This window comes from Rattus norvegicus, chromosome 5, assembly GCF_021556685.1.
Source record: "Rattus norvegicus strain SHRSP/BbbUtx chromosome 5, alternate assembly SHRSP_T2T, whole genome shotgun sequence".
Lineage (NCBI taxonomy): Eukaryota > Metazoa > Chordata > Mammalia > Rodentia > Muridae > Rattus > Rattus norvegicus.
In genome coordinates, this window is record NC_141538.1 from 50687884 (window position 1) to 50713641 (window position 25758).

General features: G+C 36.3%; 1 long non-coding RNA gene across 1 annotated transcript in view; it reads right to left on the minus strand.

Annotated features, from left to right (window-relative positions):
* Nucleotides 1-25758, minus strand: part of LOC134478954 (uncharacterized) — a 74731-nt gene that overhangs the window by 16912 nt on the left and 32061 nt on the right. Inside the window, exons 2-3 of the long non-coding RNA XR_015621411.1 lie at nt 20117-20212; nt 12445-12521 (exon numbers count right to left, since the gene is read on the minus strand). This is a non-coding gene — a long non-coding RNA (uncharacterized LOC134478954). The remainder of the gene's footprint in view (nt 1-12444; nt 12522-20116; nt 20213-25758) is intronic.

Below are 25758 nucleotides of genomic sequence, written 5' to 3' on the forward strand. Positions count from 1 at the left end.
AGTCAAACACATTATTTCCCACACATTTCCTGAACATCTTTGATCATGTTATGCTAGCTAGTTTAGTCATTTTGGTTATGTGAACATATGTTTGTTTAAATTATGGAACCACTAGTTAGTCAAAAGAGGACCGAAGCTTCAGTAGTCTGTCTACAAAGGATACTTACTAACAATAACCAAAAAACAACAAGTTAGTTGAACAACAAGACACTGGCATTGTAGTACAAAATAATGAATTGTGAAAGTCAAAGAAAAGAAAAATTTAGCAAAACAATAAAATAAATTTGGCATATATAAAGGAATCTGCATAATGTTATCAGATTTCTGAACCAATTTCAAATTTTTAAAAGAGTTGAAATATAGCAAGTACTGAAAGAAAATAGCCACTATCTAGGACTACTATAGCTAGATAATTTTTTCTTTAAAATAAAAATATTTGTCTTCTCAAGATAAACAACTATTATGTTGACCACCACAAGACTTGAGAGTAGCCCCTATAAGAAATAGTTAAAGCAGTTCTCTTAATGGAAGTGAAACAATTTTCAACAATTATAAAAAATACACCCAAAGCATTGATTTATCTGGTATTTTTAAATATAAATTTCTATAAATTAACATTTTGGGTAGTAAGAATTTACTTTCAAGGTTAATACAAATGTCAACACATTAAAATGTATTAATAATCTTACATAAAAAGAGACAAAAGAAAGAACACAAAGTTCAGTACACATGAAGATATATATAGGTTTATACATCTTGTTGTAAACTTAAAATAAAAGGAGGGCTGGAGAGATGGTTAAGCTGTTAAAGGCTAGGCTCATAACCAAAAATATAAAATTAAAGGAATAATATATCAAATAATATATTTGATATAAGCTTCAAGCTAATCCTCAATGAAAACTTAGGCATTGAACCAAATATATAGAAATATAGAAAGATTCAAAATATAGAAAAAATAAGTCAGTGCCTATCAATACAAAATGTCATCAAACAACTGAAGACAAAATGAAACTAGGAAAACATAAGAGGGATGAAACAGCCACAAATTAGATGAGACACGTCTTAATGGCAACAATATGCTTCCATTCTTCAATAATCATCTTAATGAAAATTTGGTTTAATTAATCAACTAAAAACCAGAGTGACAGAGTGGTTTTGAAACAGAATTATAACATAATGCATGATTGTTTTCTGTAAAAATATCAGGTTATACCTTCAGGATGACAAATTAAGTGGTTTTAAGACAAAGATGAAAACATTTGACAGTAACAGCAGTAATAGCTAATGAAGAATGGCTATACTTAGACAAAATAAACCCTCAGAATGGCCTACTCATCCCAAAATATGCATATCACAGTGAAATGGCATGAAGGCCAGGTCAGCTAATCTTTTAAACTCTTTTTCTATATAAGCATCCCACACCAGAACATCAGAAAATGAAAGATTTGATTTATAAGAATATAGAAGTCGATGCTGAACATTTTTAAGTGCCTCTCAGCCATTTTTGATTCCCATGGCTTAGTTCTGCCAATCCATGAGCATTAGAGTTGAGAATTCTATGTTTAGTTCTGTATCCCATTTTTTAATAGGGTTATTTGGCACTCCGGAGTCTAACTTCTTGAGTTCTTTCTATATTCCAGACATTAGCCATCTATCAGATGTAGGGTTGGTAAAGATCTCTTTCCAATTTGTAGGTTGCTGTTTTGTCCTATTGACAGTGTCCTTTTCCTTAGAGAAGATTTTCAATTTTATGAGGTCCCATTTGTCAATTGTTAACCTTAGAACAGAAGACATTGGTATTCTGTTCAGGAAATTTACCCCTGTGCCTATGTGTTTGAGCCTCTTCCCCACTTTCTCATCTATTAGTTTCAGTGTATCTGCTTTTATGTGGAGGTCCTTGATTTACTTGGACTTTAGCTTTATATAAGAAGATAAGAGTGGATCAATTTGCATTCTTCTACATTCTGACTACCAGTTGAACCAACATTTGTTGAAAATGCTGCTTTTTTTCAACTGGATGGTTTTAGCTTCTTTGTCAAAGATCAAGTCACCATAGTAGGGTCACTTCTGGGTCTTCAATTCTATTACATTGATCTACTAGACTGTCTCTGTACCAATACCTTATAATATTTATCATTATTGCTCTGAAGTGGAGCTTGAGGTTGGGAATGGTGATTACCCATAAATTTCTTTTATTGTTGAGAATAGTTTTCTCTATCCTGGGTTTTTGATCATTCTGAATACATTTGAGAATTGCTCTTTCTTCCTCTGTGAAGAATTGAGTTAGAATTCTGATGGGGATTGCATTGAATCTGTAGATTGCTTTTGGTAAGGTGGACATTTCTACTATATTAATTCTGCCAATCCATGAGCATGGGAGACCTTTCAATCTTCTCATGTCTTCCTCAATTTCTTTCTTCAGGGACTTTAAGTTTCTGTCACACAGAACTTTCACTTGCTTAGTTAGAGTCACACCAAGATATTTTAAATTATTTACGACTATTGTGAAAGGTGTTGTTTCCTTAATTTTTTCTCAGTCAATTTAACCTTTGAATAGAGGAAGGCTACTAATTTGTTAAGAGTTAATTTTATATCCAGCCACTTTGCTGAAGTTGTTTATCAGCTGTAGGAACCCTCTGGTAGAATTTTTGGTGTCGCTTATGCACACATTGTATATACTCACTGATAAGTGGCTATTAGCCCAAAAGTCTACAATAACCGTTATACAACCCACAGACCATATGAAGCTTAGGAGGAAAGAAGACCATGGTGTAGATGCTTCAGTCCTACATTGAGAGAGGAACAGGATGATAGAGGGAGGCAGAAGTAGGGCTTTGCTGAAAGGGAGAGAGTAGGGGGAGGCAATAAGGGGACAGTATCAGGTACTGGGGAGGATAGGAAAGAGGTACAGAGAGAGATGGTCAGGAAAGCAAACCAAAATGTAGTAATAGAGGATGAGAAACTGGTGGTAGCCACTGGAGGATCGCAGACACCAAGGAAACACAAGGCTTCCAAGACCCAACAGGGATGACTTTAGCCGAAATGTTCAGAGAAGGGGAGATAGAACCTGTAAAGATCACCGTCAGTAGATAGTCAAGCATTCCAGTCAAGGGATAAAACCGCATGCTCGTCTCAAATTTTTTAATCCAGAAATGTTGCTGTCCAAAGGAAAGACAGGGATAAAAAAGACACAAACAAAACAATAACAACAACAACAACAAAAGCAAAACATGGACTGAAGGAAGGGCCATCTGAGGACTGCTCCACTTGGGGATCTATCCTGTCTGCAGACACCAAACCCAACACTGTTGTTGTGGTCAAAAGGCACTTGCTGACAGGAACCTGGTATGGTAGCTCCTTGTGAGGTTTGGCCAGCCACTGACTAATGCAGATGTGGATGCTTGTAGTCAACAATTACACTGAGCTCAAGGATCCCGGTGAAAAAGCTGGTGGAAGGACGAATGGGGGGAGATTGCAACACCATAGGAAGAGCTACATAGGTTGGCCAGACTACCCAGTGCTCCTAGAGATTAGACCACCAACCAAAGAGTGCACAGGGAGGGATCCATGGCTCTAGAAACATAGGTAGCAAAGGATGACCATGCCTAACAACAATGGCGGGAGGGAGGCCTATAGTCCTGTGGAGGTTTGATGCCTCAGCACAGGGGGATGCTGGAGCAATGGTAGAGAAGAGGATGGGTGAATGGGGAGCACCCTTATAGAAGCAAAAGGGAAGGAGGAGAGCGCTAATGCAGGATGGAGGTTTTTGGAGGGGTAACCAGGAAGTGGTATATCATTTCAGATGTGAACATATGGAATGATTAAAAATAATTAAATTAATAAATTAAAAATATAGAAATGAACAGCCATACAACAATATCTGGGATTTTAAATTCCTACTTATAAGCTTTATTTGTAGAGAAAAATAAATGATAAATAGTTGACAGTGTTGTAGAACAAATGGAGCTAATGGAAATGTGGTGCTCCCAAGCAGCAGAGTAATGTACTATCTTTTCTCACATCCATGGGACATCCCTGAGATAGATCACGATAAAAGTCATAAAGCAACATTTAAGAAATTCAAGAAGACTGAAAATATTTCAACTACTACATTTTTCCTGACCAACACGAGATAAAAAAAGACCCACTATGAATACCTAGAAACTGAATAACACACTCTTGGAAAATCTGGTTACATAGAAAATCAAAGGGAAAATACAAGTATCTTAAGACACAGGGAGACTAAAATAGAGCATATCAAAATAAAGTCATATGAAAAAACCGTGCTAAAGGGGAAGTTTGTAGCTATGAACACTTACATAAAAAAGACAAGTAGGGTTGGAATGATTCAGTTCATGTTCTTCTAGTGGAACTGAGTTTCTTTGCCCAGCACCAATGTGAGCAGCACACAAACAACCATCACTGCAGCTCCAGCTGGATCCTCTGTAATCTTTTGGCCTCAATGCACACGCGCACATACACACACACACACACACACACACACACACACACACACACAAACACACACACACAAACACACACACACATGAATGAGGGGGGATTAAAATTAGTCTTAATAAAGGACAAAGTTTTCCAATAACTAGCACAGTACTACACCATAAGAGACTTAAACCAAAAACAAAATCAGCCCAAAACTAGCAGAAGGTGGGGAATAAGAGGAGGCAAGCAGAAATACCTAGTATTTGTAATAAAAATTCAATAAGAGGATTTTTAAGGAATCAAAAGAAATCAACAAACAGCTGCACCAAGGAATAACAAAAAGGGCTATGTGAGATCACAACTGTGGGTGTTGCCTTGGATGTTTCAGAAGGAACACACCATAAGACAAGATTAGACTTCAAATCCCTGGCTAAAATTGAGAAAATACATAATTGCTAGAAAAATATAACTAGTAAAAAGTTCAACCAAGAAAAAACCAAAAAGCCAAAACCAAATATGACAACTAAAAAAATAAATTACTAAACAAGTTTTTTATGAAAATAAAAAGGCTAATTAGTTTCGCTATAAGAAGAATTAGTAAGTCTTCTGAAGGATATGGAGCACTTCACATAAACTCTATAAGACAGGAATCATGCTGACAATGAAAGCAAACATCAGGCTAGCTTTGCTAATAAACATAGAAGTAAGGATGTCCAATAAATCCTCATGCAATAGCAGCATGTGAAGGGGTTCACATAGCAGAAACAAGTCAGATTTATTCCCAGTATCCATATATTTGAGTGAGTCTGTGTGATAGACTATGATTTTAAATTAAAAAAGAAAGATAATTGTCTCCAGACAATACAAATCACTTGACAAAAGATTCTACTGTTTGGTTATTTTAACTGTCAACAAAATTCATACTGGAGGAATCCATCGAATGTAATAAAGGGTCCTATAAAACCGTACAGCTTAAATATTACATGGCCCTGAAATGCCAAGGCACATTAATATATTCCTATATTAATAAGGTTTGCTAAGATCCCAATTGAAGTCCAATGAAGTAGACCTTCTCTGTCATGTTCTGGTGAATGCCCTCTGAACACACAAACTGGGGATGAGTCGTAATGTTAGGGTCACATGTAGGAGGAAAGTGTTTCAGCTCTAAAGAAGTCCAGTAACCTACAGAGAGGAAGATTTTATAACCTTTCATGAGAGCAACCATCATGGTTTTGACACATTTATAGAGAGTATAGCTTGAAAAATAGGGACAAGAAAAAGAAATAAAAAAAACAAAAAAGAAAAATAAAAGAGAACATAAAATATCCATATATGACAGTGAAATGATGCTATGTATAGAAAATAATGTCTCAAGGGGGAATATATACATATATATATATGTATATACATATATACATACATATATCCATTGGAACTACTAAATTCTCAGTCAGAGAAAGAAACAAAAAGTAGATAAAGAAGAATCAACCAAAAGTTAACTTCGAAAGCAATTGACTGGATTTGAGAAAGACAAAAAACAAACAAAAAAATCCTACACAAAGGGAAATATTTTAAAATTGCATTCATGGTACCAAAAGTGTAAAATAATTGTGAATAAACTTGCTATAAGAGAGAAAAGGCTTACATAATGAACTTATAAAATATTAGTAAATTAAAACAAAAGTTCCCAAATTCATCCTGAATGACAGAAGATCCTGAATAATCCATGAGAGGAAATGTAGTCTCTTCAGTGAGTAATGTTGAAGAATTTGGACATGTGGTGCGTAAAAAAACTGGAATCTTATCTTAGATATAAAAATCAACCCAAAATGAACAAAATATGTGAATGTCAAGATGTGAAGCCACAAAGTTTCTGAGGCTGGAAAACCAGAGGAAATCTTCCTGACACTGATTCTCATGAAGGTTTCTTTGATTTGACTCTAAGCACACAGCCAACAAAAGCAGAAGCAAAAAATGTAAGCACCATCAATCTAAATCATCTAGCAAATAAATCCATCAACAGAATGGAGAAGTCCGCAGAGCTTGGAATCACATGCAAGCCATGTGTTACAGAGGTGTTTAATATCCACATCGCTGGACCTCCTGAAACTCAAGAGCTCAAAACTGAACAATCCAATTGCAAAAGAAGAAATTACCCAAAAAGCTGTTTTTTTTAAATAATAACTGTTAGCTAATCAGCTTTTTATCACTGTAACAAAATATCCTCGGTAACGACTTCAGAGAGACGTTTATCTTGGCTTGAGGTTTGAAGGCATTGGTTTGATTAGAGGCTGCGGCAAGGCAGTATGACCCAGTTGGATAGTGTGTTAAAGAAAAAAATAAATAAAACAATTCATATCATGGACAGGGAATGAGGACAAACCAGGAATCCACGATCTTAAAAGACCTCCAGCCTCCTACTGTCACCACCCATTTAGCACATGGGTCTCTGGAGAGCGTTTAAGATAAAATACAAACTATGGTAGTATGTAAATGGCTTACTGACACATACATGAGGAGTCACTGGCCATCAGTAGTCAGTACAAAAAAGCTAACCCGAACACAGCTATTAGAACAGCTATTAGCAAAACAGCAAAGGCAGGCACCGGTTGGGGAAAATGCGGAGTGAGGGCTTACCATTGTTGTGGGCTTACTAAGTCACTTTTCCCTTGGTCTTATCAAAAGCAGAAGAGCAATCAAATAGCTTAAACAACTGGCAAATGTGGCATTAGTGACGGTGCCAATCATAAAAACGAGGGCGGACTTATCAAAGTCGAAAACAAGCATCAACCTGAATGAATTTCAAAAACAAAGCAGGCCTTAAAAAAACTTGTTACAGAAAAACATTACAGGAATAATTTAATAATTTAATAACAGTAGCAGGCAAAATGAAATCTGTTATTTTTTTTGAGAACTCTTCATAATCAGAAAAACTACAAATAAAAGTGTGATAAAGGTCACTTCCCATTAAGTGATAATGGAAGTGGGGGACTAGTAACTGGGAGTGACACCTGACATACAGGGACACACAGGAGCAGGCTCAGCAGGACTGTCAGGGCTCCTTCCTACTCTGTGTGTAGGGTGGGGCTCTCTTGTGCTTCATTATCTCCTGAAGCATTTATACTTTTTAAACTGTCTTTCGGGCGCACATGAGGGAAAATGCCCTCAGAAGGCAGCAGAGGCTTCATGTTGGCCTAAGCTGGTGTGGCAGCTAATTGTGAGCCTCACAGTGTGGGTGCTGGGAACTGAACTCAGTTCTCCAAAAGGACTGTGCACTCAACGCTGACTCATTGTTTTTATGCTTCTGTCACTTGTATACTTTTTTGTTCTTCCTAATTTTATTTATTTGCATTCTTTACAAAAGGTGGACCACTTCATGGTAAAACCATTACTTAATAAAGATACAGTTCCTCTGCTGTTGTTTTCCAGAAATCAATTTTCGTTCGTTGGAAACATTTAATCGTAGCTTTCCCTACTTCAATATTTTAAAAGTTTGTCTATTTTTTTCACAGAAATACCATTTTTTAGTGATAAAGTTAAAAATAAAAACAAAACTCTGACTACCATGGTAGCAATGTTGAACTCACTGTCAGCACCGGGAGGCTTTTATGATCCTTTCTCGTTCCAACAGCTTTCATGGTGGACCTAGAATAGGACCTGAGCCACTGCCCCATTCCTGTTCTACCTACTGAGTGTCACAGCGTTGTTGCACTGTCTCCACAGAGGATTGCTTTGCACAAGACAGTCACACTTTTTCCAGTCAAGAGAGTCAAATTTGAACTAGGAAGAACAATACATAGTTTGCAATTCTATGAGTGATACCATGCATAATCCCATAATCATCAGAGAACGATAGATTGTCACATTTCTTTTGGATCATGTAGAGAAACACATTTGACTGTATGCACATTGTTTACACCAGTGCTTAGGCACAGAGAATTTGGGAACAGAAAAGTTTTGGCTACAAAATTAGTGATACCATTTCTTGTGTATGAGTCTAAGAAATCAGTCTGATTGCTATGATCTTCAGATTATGTGTGGTCAACATCATTATCTGTTGTTAAATGCATGATAAATGCAACACGAAATGCATGTAAAATGCAGATAACTGAATAGGAAACTGAGGAACAAGTGATGTGCTCCAGCAGCATTAATGATAAAAGATAAATTGGAAATAATGGAATGGTCATTTTCTCCAGAAGCATTAATGATAAAAGATAAATTGGAAATAATGGAATGGTCATTTTCTCCAGAAGCCAGGGAAATGTTACTTAGATGATAGATGATAGGCAGGAAGAAAGAAAGATGATTATGGATACTAGCATCCACATAAATATATCCTTTGAGATACATGCCTTTACCTGAGAGCATTATTTCTTTATGTGACAGACTGAAGTCAACTGCACCACAAACAAGGAACAACTCCAGTTTTTCTATCATAATTCAACTGTCAATCATCTTTTCTTTTACTTTGCATAGATTAAGGACCATGTCCATAGCCTTCCACCCACAGAAGGCACATCCACAGACTTGGAAAGAGAATGGTTGGTGATCATACTCAGTTTCCCCCCTTCTCCCTTTATCCACTTAGGAACTCAAATATTAGGACAATGAACAGAAATAAGCAAAAGTTCCTTTAAGAAATGCTCGCTATTAGCTCTTTTCTCACATGTGCCTGTTGATGTCAGACTTAACAAACGAACGTTTTTCCATGGGTTTCATCTACATTGTCTCAGGCTGGTCTTCCAGAGATGCATCTCTCTACCAGAGAGTTATAGAATCTGGCTGCAGGGGTCAATATTAACTCCTATTTCCTCACAGTGTGTCCTTTCACGTATGCCTGGGACCTGGAGCTCAAACATCTCAACTGCAGTCATGGGGTCACAGTCAGGGCTCATTGTAGAAATTCGAATTGAGAAGAACATTCATTAGTTTTTCTCATCCTTGTCCCAGTCAAACTAGTGCTTTTAAACTCCTTCTAGTCAGGTGGTAGTATGTGGGTGGAAGATGAATGAACATCTAGATAGAGGAAATACTCTCTTCCTGCCTATTTCCTTAGTAACTCTTAGCTGATGTGATGGGAGATGTTCTTTACTACCCTCACTGCCAAGATGGTAGTCCTTATGCACATACACGCTTGGTGATGGAGGGGCTTTGTGCATCTGGCAAATTTCGTGAACTTCCTGAGACTTCTGAATTAGTTACTTCCTGAGAATTTATGAGCTTTCCTTGAGAATTTCCTGAGTCTTAAAGAGCTTCAGAGACTATCACTACATATAACACTATACTAATTCATATCATGTAAAAGAACCAGTCAGTGAGTGTAAAAGGGAAAAAAAACCTTTCTTTTATCCTTGTCTGAGGTGGGTGTGTGAAATTTCCTTAGCTGTTATTTTGACAATGAAGAGGTACTTATTACTTGTTGTGATCGGTTTGGGGGCTACAATAGAGAAATGCCTATTGATAATATGTTATTTTCACTTTCTTGCTGGGCAGAAGCAGAATGTGGAAAAATAAAAATCAGAAGCATGAAGGGGTTGATAGCAGAAGAGTCATAAATATACATGATGTCCTAGATAATGATTGGGTTTCAGACAAGAACACTGTGATCTCTGTGTGGGGCATATCAGACATGAAATAAAGATGCTGGAGCCAAAGCCCAGCAGATATTTGTGATATGAGGAAATAAACTTGCCAAGAAAGAATTTTTCTTTCTAATTCAAATTACATTTCATTTTTTTGTTTAAAATTAAAATTAATTGATAAATAAAATCATAAAATGGGCATATTCGTGGTGTCATGATGTTTTAATATATATGTAGTTAATGTAAAGTTTAAGTCAGATTAAATTTATCTCTCCTATACTATTTATTTTTTATTTATATTGAAAACTTTCAAGTTCCTTTCTCACAGCTTTTTAAGTAGCAGTATATATTAGGGCCATCTTAAGCCATGCTACTGTGGAATAGCCACCAGAGCTTCCTACTTACCTAATTAACTTGACCAGGCCTTTTACTTTTCATAATCTATTAAAATACTATGCTTTCACCATCTTATTATCTCTTGCATCCTTCCTATCACTACCTTCCTATTCTCAAGTGTTATGAGATAAAATAGTGTATTTCAAAAGTTGGAGAGAAAACTAAAGCCTACAATGTGATTATGCAACTTTTCAGTGCTGTGGTTAGAGAAATTGCATGTTTTTAACTATCATGAGGTGGTAGGAATACACATTGTCTTTTAGTTCTCTTAGTGTTTCAAAAGAATTTAGACCAGTAGATAAGAACATTACGTCAAAGATGTTATGCTTACTGAAAGACTTGGAGCTTTGTAAATATAGTGTAGATTTCAAACAATATGCAATTTTAGAAGCCTGGATAAGGATGTGTATTTGAAACATAGATAAATAATATCCCCCTTTCTGTAAATAATGTCATCTGTAAATGAACTAAGGCTTAATATCTCTCATATCCTCTAGTGAATTATAACACATAGTACAATGAATTTGAATCTCCATTCATGAGCTCAGAAGAAAGACAAGAGATCACAGTAACGTAAGTTTCTAGAGAAAACCCAAATTTTGTTCCAATTTCCTCAAAGCCATGGTGTTTTAAAAAGGCTACAGCTAACATGTGGACATCTTCAGAAAGCCACAGAGTACAGGAGGCTATAGAGAAGAAGGGTAAGGTAGATACTTAATTCAGGAAAAATAAAATGGAGTATTGATTTGTTCCAGTACATTAGAGAAAATAATTACAGGTATTTTCTATTATAGAGCAAATGAAATATAGCTGAAAGTCATGATTCAAATTTGGAGAAATTAGTTGTCTCATTTTGAATAAATAATAAATGAAATTTAAAAGAAAATTTACTATGGAAATGATCCAACAACAATTTGTAGGAGTGTTTCAAAAAATAGTAAAGAATATTTGGAGAAAGGGGGTTTTTGCTACAATTCTTCCAAATTCACATTGTTACATACAATTTTGACAAAATTTTAACCCACTTTGTTCAGTGTCAAGAAGATAAATGTGTTTTCACAATATATGGGACCTCTCAGATGGTACAGTAGTCACAGAAAACTGTAGATAGCTTTTACCACATAAAGAGGAAAGTACAGGATACTGAAGGCCAGTATGTCTTTCTTGATGTTGCAAGATATTTGTAGAAGATTGAAGCCATTCACTGACAGCATGAGTGAAATCTGGCAAACTTTTCCACCTCTTACAGCAATATTGTGAGACGATGACCATGGGAAGTCATGACATAGGCATGTGTGATCACTGTTCTGTACACAGATACCATAAAACACATGTGAAACAGCAAGATAAAGCCCAATTGTGGCAAAAATTCAAAGCTATGTCAATGTCATGGGTAAAAATCAGGCCATTATGATTTCCCCACAAATCTCTGAGGAAGCTATCTCCTGAGGAGGACATTTTAAATCCAATAAAGGAATTCTGCTAAGCAAATTTTGTCAAAATTGTACGTAACTATGTGAATTTGGAGGAATTGTGGCAAAAAAAGCCCTTTCCCCAAATGTTCCTTATGTTTTAATTATGGAGCCAATTATGGCCCTGGAGATTCTCACATAGAACTATAGACGGAGCTCATTTCATAGATGCTAAACTATGTCAGTGCCTAAGTAGTGAGCTCCATACCTCAGTGTCCAGCCTCTTGAAGCATTACTCCGAAATGGTAATGGTGGCCAGGTAAAGCTAACTACTTTCCCATCTCTCTACATGCATCTCATCTACAATAAATCACTCTGTTAACACACATGTGCTATACTTGTGTGTATGAACCTATATGTCTTGCATTCTACAAGGTAACAGATTAACGAATATGCATAGACTATCTCTCTGTGTGACTAACTGAAAACCAGTATCATGGAAATCATTGCATATTTAACTCACAGCAAGTTAGAGTGTAAGACTTACCCTATTATAAAGGAGTGGAAATTGTGATTTATAGATCATCTTCACAATATAAATTTGTTCTTACCTCCTTGAAGCAGTCATGGTGATTCTCCAAGACTACAGCTGGCATACAGACATCTTCTGAAATCCACTCTGTGCTAACTAAGGAACAGAAAGGTGGAGTAGATATTCAGTGCTCGGTGACTTTAGTGCCTACAGAGAACAACCAGAAAATATTTAATCCAGTCCCTTCCAATATCATCACTAATAAAATTTTCTTTCCATGCCACTACAGATACACATCATCATAGCAAACCATCATTTTTGTCATTTACCAGAAGCCTGGTAAATACCAGTGAACACTGATATCTGAGATATCTATACTAAGTTATTCTGAGTTATCTATCCTGGGTTATCTACCTATCTATTTGTATGTTTCACCTATCTGTCGGTGTCTCTCTGTATTTATCTATTATCTATGTATTTTCTTTAATACCCAATCTTTTAGGATCACAGATACATCTATTAAAACAAAATATCAACTTTTCGAGGCCTCTAGTATTTAATCTGCTCAATCTATAACTTATATCTGTTTCTTAAATTTCTCCTTCTCTGCCCAGTTTGGATTCTGCAGTTCATCTTTACATATCAAAACTATCAAAAACATTAATTTTCATTAAATACTTTCTCCTATTTTACATATATTTGGACAAACTTAGCTCTGTCTTTACTTACTCGGAGAGCACAACGCTATTACAAAGGCCAAGCAATATTAGTGAGTTATATTTAAAAGTTTTTTTCAGAAATTGTTGATAGAGAGTTATCATAGCCTACCAAACCCAAAGACTCTCCCTTGTGAGCCTGCCTTCTTACTCTGCAGCAAGATTATACCACAGTCTCTTTCCAAACTTTACATTTTACCATCAAACTATATCCACTCTCGCTCATGCAGCTGTAACGACAAGTAGAACACACTCTGTCCCCCATGACCAATAAAACTTCTCTCCTGAGGCATTTCCTATGCCCTCATTCTGCTGTGCACTTCCTATCTTCAACAAGAACTCATCGTATCTAACACTTAACAAACATCAGCCTCTTGCTCTCCTACACTCTAATCTTGATTCTGTTGAAGAATCTTACCACCATCCACCTTTCAGAGAGGTGATTTCTAACTTTTCTTTGTGCCCTATTTGATTACAATGTTTCTGTAGCATTATATTCTGTCAGTGGTACCATGTCAGCATCATGTCTATGGTGTTCTACTTCTTTCATAGAAGCATCCTTGATCCTTTGGCCCTTTAGTATTAGTTTACTGTCATATTCTGAACTCAAGTGTCTCTGACTATAAATATGATTTTAATGTAGCTTTCAGTGACCTTACCACTGTTTCCTTTGTGGTACATAATAAATTGACATATATTTGCTATTTTTGAATGGCATTGTTATCAAGATATATAATGTCCTCCAAACCCTCATGTACTTAGTGTTCAGTTCCTAAATTTTTGAAGTTTTAACATGGTAATATGATGGGATCAAGGAACATAATCAATATGTTAATCCACTAAGAGACACTTAATCTTATGGCACTGTGAAAATGATGGAATCTAACAGATCGAGCTTCGCTAGATAAAGCAGATCACAGTTACGCCTTGTTCATGATTCTTTTTCTCTGGCTTTCTGGTCCCTGGCTACTATGAGCAGCCTTTCTCCTTCATGCCCTTCTACCATGATGTTTCTGTATCACCACAATTTGAAAGGAAATGGATCCAGATGACTATGAGCTGAAGCTTCTGCAGCCATGGGCATCAAAAAATAGTTTCTTCTTTAGGCTATACAGCAGGTATTTTGCCACAGAGACAAAACATGATTTCTAACAATGCTTTCTTTCCAATTGAGATTTCTATCTATGTTTATGTGAACAAAGTGCTTTTAACCACTCACTATCTTATGTGAACCTTAAATCACTGCTCTCCACAATAAATAAATAAATACATAAATAAATACATAAATAAATACATAAATAAATACATAAATAAATACAAAAAAGAACCAAAAACTATAATATTTGAGCGATTAATGAACAAATTTTTCCTCATTTTAGACATCCACAGCTAAGGATTAGCATTTTAAAATGAAGCATTTTCTGACACTGGCCTTTCTTATAATTCATATTCATGATGGAACAATGCCCTTGGAGTATAGTATGGGTTTTACACTTCTTGAAGATGCATCCACAATTTTCTTCTATATCTGGACAACAGGCCAAGATAAAAGCTACTTACACTCCTACTGCTCTGCTGAATTAACTTAAGACCAATGACATTGAGTACCCATGGCTACTACTGTACAGAAGCAAATGACAAAAGATGTTTGGAGCCCATGGACTGTTTTTGCATAGCAGTGACATTCAGTGAGCCTTTGCCACAAATGCAACCCTTTGGCAAAAAAAAAAAAAAAAAAAAAAGAAGAGAATGAAGACTCAGAATTTCAAGGATGAAATTCTGGATCCGTCATAAGGAAGTATTTTTAAATGAAAATGTACACTGAGAGATATCCAAAACCATGCTTCCTAAGAGTCCAATGACCTAGAATAATTACAGCTTTAGGACAAGCTACAGAAAGTTGTATCAATTGTATCAGGCACATGCTATGTTCATTCTGAAAGATCATAACTATCCACACATACAGGAGATTCTGTGACTGATTGCCTTTGCAATGTTGGGAGTAGGAGAAAACTGATCTCTGTTCATAAAAAAACAGAGGTGCCACATTATATTACAGAAAACAAATATAATGCATGATGTGAGTCATGGCCCTGGATGACAACCTTCTGCTCTCACTTCTCTAAAACAGTATAACTTCTAGCTCCACTCCAAAAATATCATCTCTGTACCCATCATTTAAGGGTAGTTCTCATCCTCATCTAAGAAACTTCTTCCTATAGAAAATAAAGACCTTTTCAGAGATCCACAACTGGTCAAACTGCAGAGAACAACTGATTGTATAATACCCAACCTCAATTGATGCATTTACAATGCAAACAATACACCTAAGGCTTAGGGAGCATGACAGGATAGGGGACCAAAAGATTGTAAGAGTCAGTAAACATGTTACTGTCCTCCATACATGACAAGGAAGCTCTACTCATAAAATCTCAACAATATTGTTGACTAAACAAGTTATGAAAATTATATAAATTGACATACCAGTGTGAATAAGGGAATCTTACAGCACACCACTAATAGATGAAGAGGTACAGGCACTTGATGTCTGCTAAGACACAAGAGTCAGTCTTCTCCAGGAGAATGAGCCCTGCTTGGTTGTTTAACTACAAGTGATCAACATAAACATATATACTTATGACCCATAAGGGTGTGTGTGTGTGTGTGTGTGTGTGTGTGTGTGTGTGTGTGTGTGTGTGTGTTGTGTAACAATAATGTGTAAAGAAAGAGAGAAAGAGAGGTCAGGTCATGAGTTTGAGAATATTTGGAGCAATACAGGAGGAGTTATAGGGGGAAAGAGAGGGGAGGAAATGATGTGAATTCAATAAGCACTTATGTAGAAATATTAAAATAATTTAAAATAAATGATAAAGCAAAATCAAAACTTTCCCTGTGATAGTGAACAGTTTTGATATAGTCTTTTAAAAAAGCATCCTTCTGAAACTGTATCAGGTAACTCAGCAGATTTTCATGATAAGGACTTGTTTCTTTACTCAATGGTTCATCAGGATCTAATAATCATCATAGGGCAAATGATATAGAACATTGTATTTATTTCTCAGTTTCCTGCTTCATTTTTTAACACTATTTTCTCTTCTCTGGCCTTCGAAGAACTCTGGTCTTCCAGTACCTAATAAATATAAAGTATCTGAAGTTTCTTATCAAGTTTCTGTGGTTTCACTTGCCGTTGTCTATTATTCCCATGCATTTATGAGCAATGCTCAAGCCAAACAGTTATTCAACTGGAATAAAAAATAAGAAAAGTTCATTGATTTGCTTAAATGTTCTTTTTGGAGATGGTTGATCTTATGTTAGGGGCTGGTTTGTGTTCTTTTTAAACTCCTCCAAAAGAATAATAGACTTTATCTTCATATCTATTACATTTTCCAATGTAATGAAAATATCATGGATGGTAAGGTAATATACTAGGAAAATAAAGTTACTATAAATGATACATATCATTTCATTGAGATATAATATTGTCCAACTATATTAATATCACTGATAAGAATTTAACATAATAGACACTCACAGAACAAAGGGGAGGAGAGTTGATATAATAGAAGCTGATAAGTCGTTTTAAAGATGGGGTTGGAAAGATGAAAGAACAAAAGGGAAGCTCTGTTAATACTTTCCAGAAAGGTGCTCAAGAAAAAGGAAGTTTTGGAATAGTCCTCAGAAGATCAGGAAGAGTCTTCTGAAGAGAAGGAATAAAACACAACTCCCAGCAGAAACAAATCCGATCCTACAAACACTGGGATGCACTATTTCAGCCAAGGATCTCAGTTCTAGGGGCAATAAGCAAGCTACACAATATCTAGAATTTTGATTCCATCAAGGGAAAAATATTGAATGAAAGCTTCTAACCTGTCTTGTTGCAAATACAATCAAAAGAATAAGGTGTTTATGGCCTAGAGTATGACTTGAACTTGTCGGATCTGGAACAGCACCATTAAGAAGAGCATCACTGGGAGTAAACATCACTATGCACCAAGGAAAGAAACAAGAAAAATTTTATATGTAAATTATTGGAGTTCATATGATAGGAGGTACAAAACAGCTGAGTTAGATGAAAAAAAGAAGCCATTCTGAATTTAATACTGAGAAGGTAGGCAGTGTTTTATGAACACATGATAGGAGTGAGATCAAGAGAGCTGCACTGACTGTATAGCATGCAATCAATGAGAACTTGCAGACCTAGCAACAGTGAGGAAGATGCAATTGAGAGATGATGGAGAGGCAAAAATGTAGGAAATGAAATAAAAGAGTGATCTCCCAAGTAAACTGTGAATGGCAGACACCTTAAGCCTTAAAGAGAAACATTTAAGAGAAAGCAAAAGTGTTGGGGGAATAAAGATGATTTTGAATCATTCAGTCATTATTTGGACATTCACTTGTAAAAGCTGATGTGATTGACCAAAATAGGGAAATGTATAATTTCTTATTTTGGTGGAGGGTTAGTAAGAATAGAGAAAGAAGCCTAATTTGGTGTGAGGTATATTGATTTTGTGGTTTTGTGCTTCTGACAGTTTTTTGTGTGTGTACTTTCAGAAATACACATCTGCATGCAGCAGTTTCGTGACTCAGAATTGTTGATGAGGAATACACAAGGCATATGGATTATTAGAATAGCTAATAATCTCGTCTCATCATCCATCTGCAAGTTCTTTTAAGCATGAATCAGAAAGTTCCATCATCCAGTCATGTTACTGTACGATGAGAAAATCTCTCCCATCTAAAGCTTCAAGGAAAATTCTGTCAGTGAATCAGAAAATCTGCCCAGTCAGTTGATAGTCTCTCGAAGTTAACAATAATGAGTCTAGCAAATAGGCTTTAATTCATTTAATCTCCAAAGTGAATTTCATGGGTGCTTAGATTCCAAATTCAAATCCTAATGCACTGCTTGTACAGTGCCTTATATCTATGAGTGTTCAGCACAGTAGTTACCAAAATGTCTGTAGCATAAATACATTAAGATACAATACAATGCTTATTCAGATATATGGAATTCATGAGAAGAAAAACTGTGTCATTAGGTAATTAAATATACATTGGATGTGCACCAATCGGAAAGTAATAAAATACCTTATAAAAGGTACTATATAAAAATCACTATGTAATACAACAGAAAATCTCAGCTAGGGTTTGAGAAATGACTCTGTGCTGAAAATGCTTGCTCTGTGAATATAAATACCAAAGTTCTGATCCCTGGCATGCTGGGTAAGCATGGTAGGATACACATAGCTCTAGCACTCAAGAAAGTAAAATTGGGTTCCCAGAGCAAGCTGACCTTATCAGTGAGCTCTGGATTCAGTTGAGAGACTCTACCTCAAGAGGGAAGTGAAAAGCCATTTGCAAAATAAAACACAACATTCTGACCTCGACCTTGAGCCTCCACAAGCACATACGCACATGCACACACACCCATACATCTATATATATATATGTAAACACACGTATATAACAAATCAAGTATTATATAATATATAAATACTATATTATATATATGAAATTAATAGTCTTACTTAATACATGATACTATATTGAAGCCCACTTGCCAGCCAAGAGATGTTAATTTTTTAACCTAAATTTCTCTTCCTATTTGAAAAAAATGACACATGTAATGCCTAATTCATAGAGTTGTCATGGAAATTAAATTAAAAAAACATATAAAAATAAATGTACAAACCACATAGCATAGAACAATGTGAATTTCAGGTATCTTTTAACCATGTGTAACTAAAGAGATACATAGAATACAGGAATAAAATTAAGTTCCAGAAAGGAGTAGAAAACATGACAACAGCAGCTTTACAGATATGTCTAATAGCATTTCTGCCCCAAATATGAGTCACTATCCCTAAAATAGCAGGGAGATCAAACATGATTATTCCATAGTCTTTTATGTTCCATGAGGAAAGAAAGAAAAGTATTGTGAAGTCCACAGATTTCATTTCTAAAATATGATTTAGTGAGGACCACAAAATCCAAACAAAGGGTTTAAGGATCAATCAATTAACTGACAAAGTTAAGTTATCATTTCTTTCTTAGAAAAACTAATACTCTGAAGATTGTGGCATAGAATTTAGAATAGGTGACTTTTCAAAACATGTGCTGCTATTAATTGGTATGAAGGAATATCAGATAATTCAGAGGCTAGAGGGATGGCTCAGAGGTTGAGAATGTGTACTGATCCTGCGTGAGCTCAGGTCCCAACACCCATATCAGACAGATTGTACCACCTGTAAATAGAGTTCCAAAGAGATCCAACATCTTTGGTTGCTATGGTAACCTACACTTAGATATTCATCTGTCCCCTGGCCATGTCTATATACATATATATGTATGTATATATATATATATATCTTACATATTTATAAAAATATATATATAAAACTTTTAATTCAGATAACTGACTAGAAAGAAAAAAGAAGTGAACTTAGTAAATGTCATTTTTATATTATTTTATATCATTGTGAGAACAATGTATATTAAAATGCTTTAAACACATTGAGTACAAACTAGCTGCAGTGCTAAAACTCTCTTTAAAAGTTAAAATATCTATTTATTAACAAGGTATAAAATCTAATTTTAGAAATAGAAAATTAAAAATGAAATTTCAGACATCTTAAATTCAAGGTAATCCAACCTAGCTGGTCATGAGACTTACCTCGGAATGCATTAAACTATCAGAGTAGGCTTCATCCCAAGCCTCTCATTTAATATGTGCAGGTGAGTTTTGAGCTACAGAGTTTTTAAAAGCTCCTCGGGTGATTCTAATGTAAAATTAATGCTAAGTACCTCTGACCTCAAGATAAGATGTATGACCTTTGAGTGGATTCCGGAGTATTAAAGCACAGCCATACACTTTAAGGGCCACCTCTAGAAGTCACTGTGTAGAGAGAATGAAACTACAACAAATTCTATTTTGAATATTAAAATATTTTAATATAGAAACGTGTCATGTCCTGATCATTTTGTAAACAGTTGACTTCTTCAGATACTGCCACACCAAGCAGATTAGCTCTTCCTTACCTTTTTGCCATAAGTATCTGTTCCGTATTCTCTTTGTTGAAGTGAGCAATCACCAGCTCTCTGTTCGGAACATCGCAGGCCACTTCATTTATGGATCTGAAATATAAAATAATCCTAAACAAAAGTCTACTATCAGCGTTAATTATTTAACTTATACTTTATATCACAATTAAAATAAAACAACTATAAATGATGAAGAACACCACACAACTTACGTGTTTTTCTTTGGGGGATACGATGTTAACGGATACAATGTTGGTTAACTCAGGATATGTCTCCAGTTAGTATAGTATTTAGCTCCTAGATTACCAAGTGTTTATAATCCAAAGGAGATTTTAAATACATTTTTCTATTAGTTTGTTTTTTTATTAGAAAACAAGAAAATGCAAGATATTTAACTCAGGAATCTCTTAAAGGAGTTTAGAGAGTAACTCAGTGGTAGTGTAACTTTGAATGTGTAAGAAGACAGGTTCAGTCCACAATACAATACCATGACAGAAAATGAGAGCTAGAGAAACAGGAGCAAGAGAGAAGGAAAGAGAAGGAGCGGGAAAATAACTAACATGAGAGTGCACACACGCTATTTACACACAGCGTGAGAACTGCAAGGCTTCCAGCACGTCTGCTGCGACTGAGCATTGCCAGAGAGATGTGGACGACCACATTGCTCTTCCTTTTTCCTGAGGCAACTATGACATCCTAGTTATATCCATAAGCACGCTAGCTCTCTGGTGGATAAAAAAATATGACTTGGATCAAGTCATATTTTCTATCATTTTTATTTTGCTTTCGCTAACTTTATAAATGAGAAACCTGAAGATCCATCATTCACAGAACAATTGTCAAGGTCCTGAAGCAAAATAGCAAAGACCATTGCAAACTCCAATGATGCTCTAAAGAAAAACAATCTCTCTCTCTCTCTCTCTCTCTCTCTCTCTCTCTCTCTCTCTCTCTCTCTCTCTCTCCCTTTCTGTTTTTCTCTCTCTCTCCCCCTTTCTGTTTCTCTTTGTCTCTGTCTGTCTCTGTCTCTGTCTGTCTCTGTCTCTCTGTCTCTCTGTCTCTCTGTGTGTGCGTGTGTGCATGTGTGCATGTGTGTGTGCGTGTGTGTGTGCATGCTCATGTGTTCATGCACACACATGTGTGTGCCACAATGCTCATGTGGAGGCTATAAGACAACTTTCTGGAGTTAGTTCTCTCTTTCCACCTTTAGATGAGCTTTGGGGCTTGAACTAAGGGGACTAGTTCAATATGACAAGTACCATTACCTGCTCCACCCTCTTGACAGACCTGCTGTTATTATTTTAAACACCACTTCATTTGGAAAACTGAAAATACATTAAGCCAGACAATTTTGAAGTGACATTTATCTGGAAAAATGATAAAGTAAAAGTGTATAGGCATTTTCCCCAGTTTCTTTTTTGTGTGTGCATGATTGAATGTGTAGTATGTGTATCTGATGTCTGTATACATGTGTCCTTATATGTGCATGCAGTGTATATGCCTGTGCACAAATGCAGACGTCAGAGGAGGACATCAGTCGTCCTTCTGTATCACTCCTCACCTTTACCTTGAGATAAGGTCTTCAGCTGAACCTGCATTAGGCTAAAGAACACCCAGCAACAGTGATTCTCCTGCCTCAGTCCTATTCCCTATCTATGCAATAGCACTCGGGATTACAAACATATGCTACTATGCCCACGTTTTTTTACCTGAGTCTTGAGGATTAACACAGAGTTCTTAAAGTTCATAGAGCAAGCACTCTTAGTATAATACCTGGCTCCTGTTAGCAATATATGTCTTGGTAAGGGTTTCTATTGCGATCAAACACTATGATTAAAATCAGCTTGAGGAAGAAGGGGTTTATTTGTAGTCTGCCATGAAAGAAAATAAGAGCAGGAACTCAAGTCAGGAACTTGCATCCAAGAAGTTTGCAGTGACACAAGAGGACTGTAGTGGGATTCAGATCAGTAATGTACAGAGAGGCATGTTAAACCGATAATTCTGATGAGGACAAGGAAACTGGGATGTCATTGGATAGAAATAAGAGTTTTCATGGGAACCGGGGTAAAGACTATTCTTGTTACCCATGGCAAAATTTGTATGCTTTTCATCCATGCCCTGAGATGTCCTTGGAGGGAAAGGGCAATGCATTAGTTTATTGGACATAGATATGAAGACAGCAAAGCCTTCAGGCTACAACTTGGGCATTCCTGCTAGATTTTAGACAAACCCATGGTTGGAATTATCAGCAAAATAGAGCAGAATGACTTACAAAATTTAAGGTTACCTAGAAGAGAGACAGAAAGGCCATTTAAATGTATGACTAGAGAGGGTGCAATTATTTTTTTTCATTCTTCTCTCATATATCCTGACCACAGTTTCCCCTCTGTCTAGTCTTCCCAGTTTCTTCCCCATCTCCCCCAAGATCTATTCCTCCCCCATTTCCCACTAGAAAATAGCAGTCAGAAAGGGGTCAATTATTAAAGAGGTTGGTCCTAGATGTGAAGCTCTCTATCCTGAATCAGGACAAAATGATAAATGCCTCCAGGGAATCTAAGTAATCTAGACACTACACTTGTCCCGGGCTCAGAAACATAGAAATTTGTTGCAAAACATTCAAGAACAGATTTCTTTCAGGAAAACGTTCTGAGATGTCCTCCATGCCCTGGGCTGTATGAAGATTGATTTTTTCTGTGTTCACTCAATAAAGCATTATGGCATTTTCAACTTGGGGTTGATTTTGCATGTGTGCAGGAACCAAGAGTTATTGGAACCTGGAAGTTGCTACAGAAATTTCAAAGACAAGCTGGCAAGACAATCAGTACAGGCAGCATAGTGAAAGGCGGGAGACATGAATAGTGCTCCTAATGGAGCAAAATATAATAAAGTGGTAGGAGGAAAGTTTCAAAAGAGACCAGGACAACAGAAATGTTAGAGTATGAAATGTCTGTAGAAGAAACTTCATGCAGTGTATAGAGTCAGCCCAAGATGGGCATTGTGAGTTTCCACCTGGGGATAATACTTGAGCCCCCAGAAACATAGAAAGCATGCTTTCTACAACAGTGTGACTTAAAATCCATCCAGACATGGAAATGCACATTTTATGTTTCCCCTGCTGGGTTCCAGTCTGATTCTAAGCCTTATATTGTCCTGCTGCCTTTTGGAATAGGAACCCTTGTTTCTTGCCTGTGACAGCGTTGTATTTGGGAAATTCATAAATTCTCTAAAATTTTTTCTTCTCATTTTATCCAGTTATAAAAGCTCACAATTGACTCTGCCCTGTGGAAAACCTTGGACTTGGACATTCAGCATTGCTGAAAGCATAGACTTTGAGATGCTTAAGAATGGAATGAATGTACTTTGCCCCATGCAATGGACATAATTCTTTTACTCTCACATGTGAGATGCATCAAGTTTAACATGAAAAACCTGCAAGTGTCTTTCAGTCAGAGTTACTGTATTGTTACATAATGGATCTTCAGGAAATAAGGCCTATGGCAGGTCCTTAATCTATTTGAGATGTATTCTTCAGTGAGAAAACAGAAGCCCTATCCTCTCTTAAGTTCCTCCTACTTATGATCATTCTGGCTAGAAATATGAGATCTTAGTCCAACATGTGCTCCTACTATGATGTGCTTCCTTTTCAGAGGCCAATCCAATGATGCTGCTGTTGCAATGGACTACAGCCTCAAGGACTGCCAGCCAAAGTAAATATCTCTATCCTTCCCACATAGCCTACATCGTGTACTCAATTACAGTGACCTAAAACTGATGGTGGGCCTGAATCAAAGTTCTCTACTTCCTATGTAATCTGTCTCACATGCTAATCTAGAGATCTATGGACTACACATAATCTAATCAGTTTAATTACACTGTGGCATGAATAAAAACAATTTTGCAAAACAAGAGAAATATTAGTAGAGAGAAACTTGAAGCAATCTCACTAAAATCAGGGACTAGACGAGGCTGCCCACTCTCTCCCTACTTATTCAATATTTTTCTCAAAGTCTTAGCCAGAGCAATCAGACAACAAAAAGAGGTCAAAGGGATACAGATTGGAAAGGAAGAAGTCAAAATATCACTGTTTGCAGATGATATGATAGTCTAATTAAGTGACCCCAAAAGTTCCACCAGAGAACTACTAAACCTGATAAACAACTTCAGCAAAGTGCTAAAAATTAACTCAAACAAATCCGTAGCTTTCCTCTACACAAAAGATAAACAGGCTGAGAAAGAAATTAGGGAAAGGACACCGTTCATAATAATCCCAAATAATATAAAATACCTCAGTGTGACTTTAATCAAGCAAGTGAAACACTGGTATGGTAAGAATTTCAAGTCTCTGAAGAAAGAAATTGAAGAAGATCTCAGAAAATAAAGAGAACTCCCATGCTCATGGATCAGCAGGATTAATATAGTAAAAATGACAAAAGGAATCTACAGATTCAATGCAATCCCCATCAAAATTTCAATCCAATTCTTCATAGAGATAGAAACAAAAATTTGCAAATTCATTTGGAATAATAAAAAATTCAGGATAGCTAACGGTATCCTCGACAATAAAAGGACTTCTGGGCTAATCACCTTCCCTGACCTCAAGCAGTATTACAGAGCAATAGTGATAAAAACTGCATGGTATTGGTACAGAGACAGGCAGATAGACCAATGGAACAGAATTGAAGACCCAGAAATGAACCCACACACCTATGGTAACTTGATTTCTGACAAAGTAGTCAAAAGCATCCAATGGAAAAAAGATAGCATTTTCAGCAAATGGTGCTGGTTCAACTGGAGGTCAGCATGGAGAAGAATGCAAATCGATCCATTCTTATCACCCTGTACAAAGCTTAAGTCCAAGTAGATCAAGGACCTCCACATCAAATCAGAAACACTCAATCTAATAGAAAAGAAAGTGGGGAAGAGTCTCAAATACATGGGCACTGGAAAAAATTTCCTGAAGAGAACACCAATGGCTTATGCTCTAAGATCAACAATCGACAAATGGGATCTCATAAAGCTGCAAAGATTCTGTAAGGCAAAGGACACTGTTGTTAGGACAAAATGGTAACCAACAGATTGGGAAAAGATCTTTTCCAATCCTATATCTGATAGAGGGCTAATATCCAAAATATACAAAGAACCCATGAAGTTAGACTCCAGAGAGCCAAATAATCCTATTAAAAGTGGGATACAGAGCTAAACAAAGTATTCCTGGCTGAGTAATATCGAATGACTGAGAATATAGAAGAACCTAAAGAAACGTTCAACATCCTTAGTCATCAGGGAAATACAAATCAAAATAACCCTGAGACTCCACCTCACACAAGTCAGAATGGCTAAGATCAAAATCTCAGATGACAGCAGATGCTGGCAAGGATGTGAAAAGAGGAACACTCCGCCACTGTTGGTGGGATTGCAAACTGGTACAAGCCACTTTGCTGAAATCAGTCTGGAGGTTCCACAGAAAATTGAACATTGTACTATCTGAGGACCCAGCTATACCACTCCTGGGCGTATAACCAAGAGATGCTCCAACATACAACAAAGACATGTGCTCCACTATGTTCATAACACCCTTATTTATAATAGCCAGAAGTTGGAAAGAACCCAGATGTCCTTCAAAAGAGGAATGGATTAAAAAA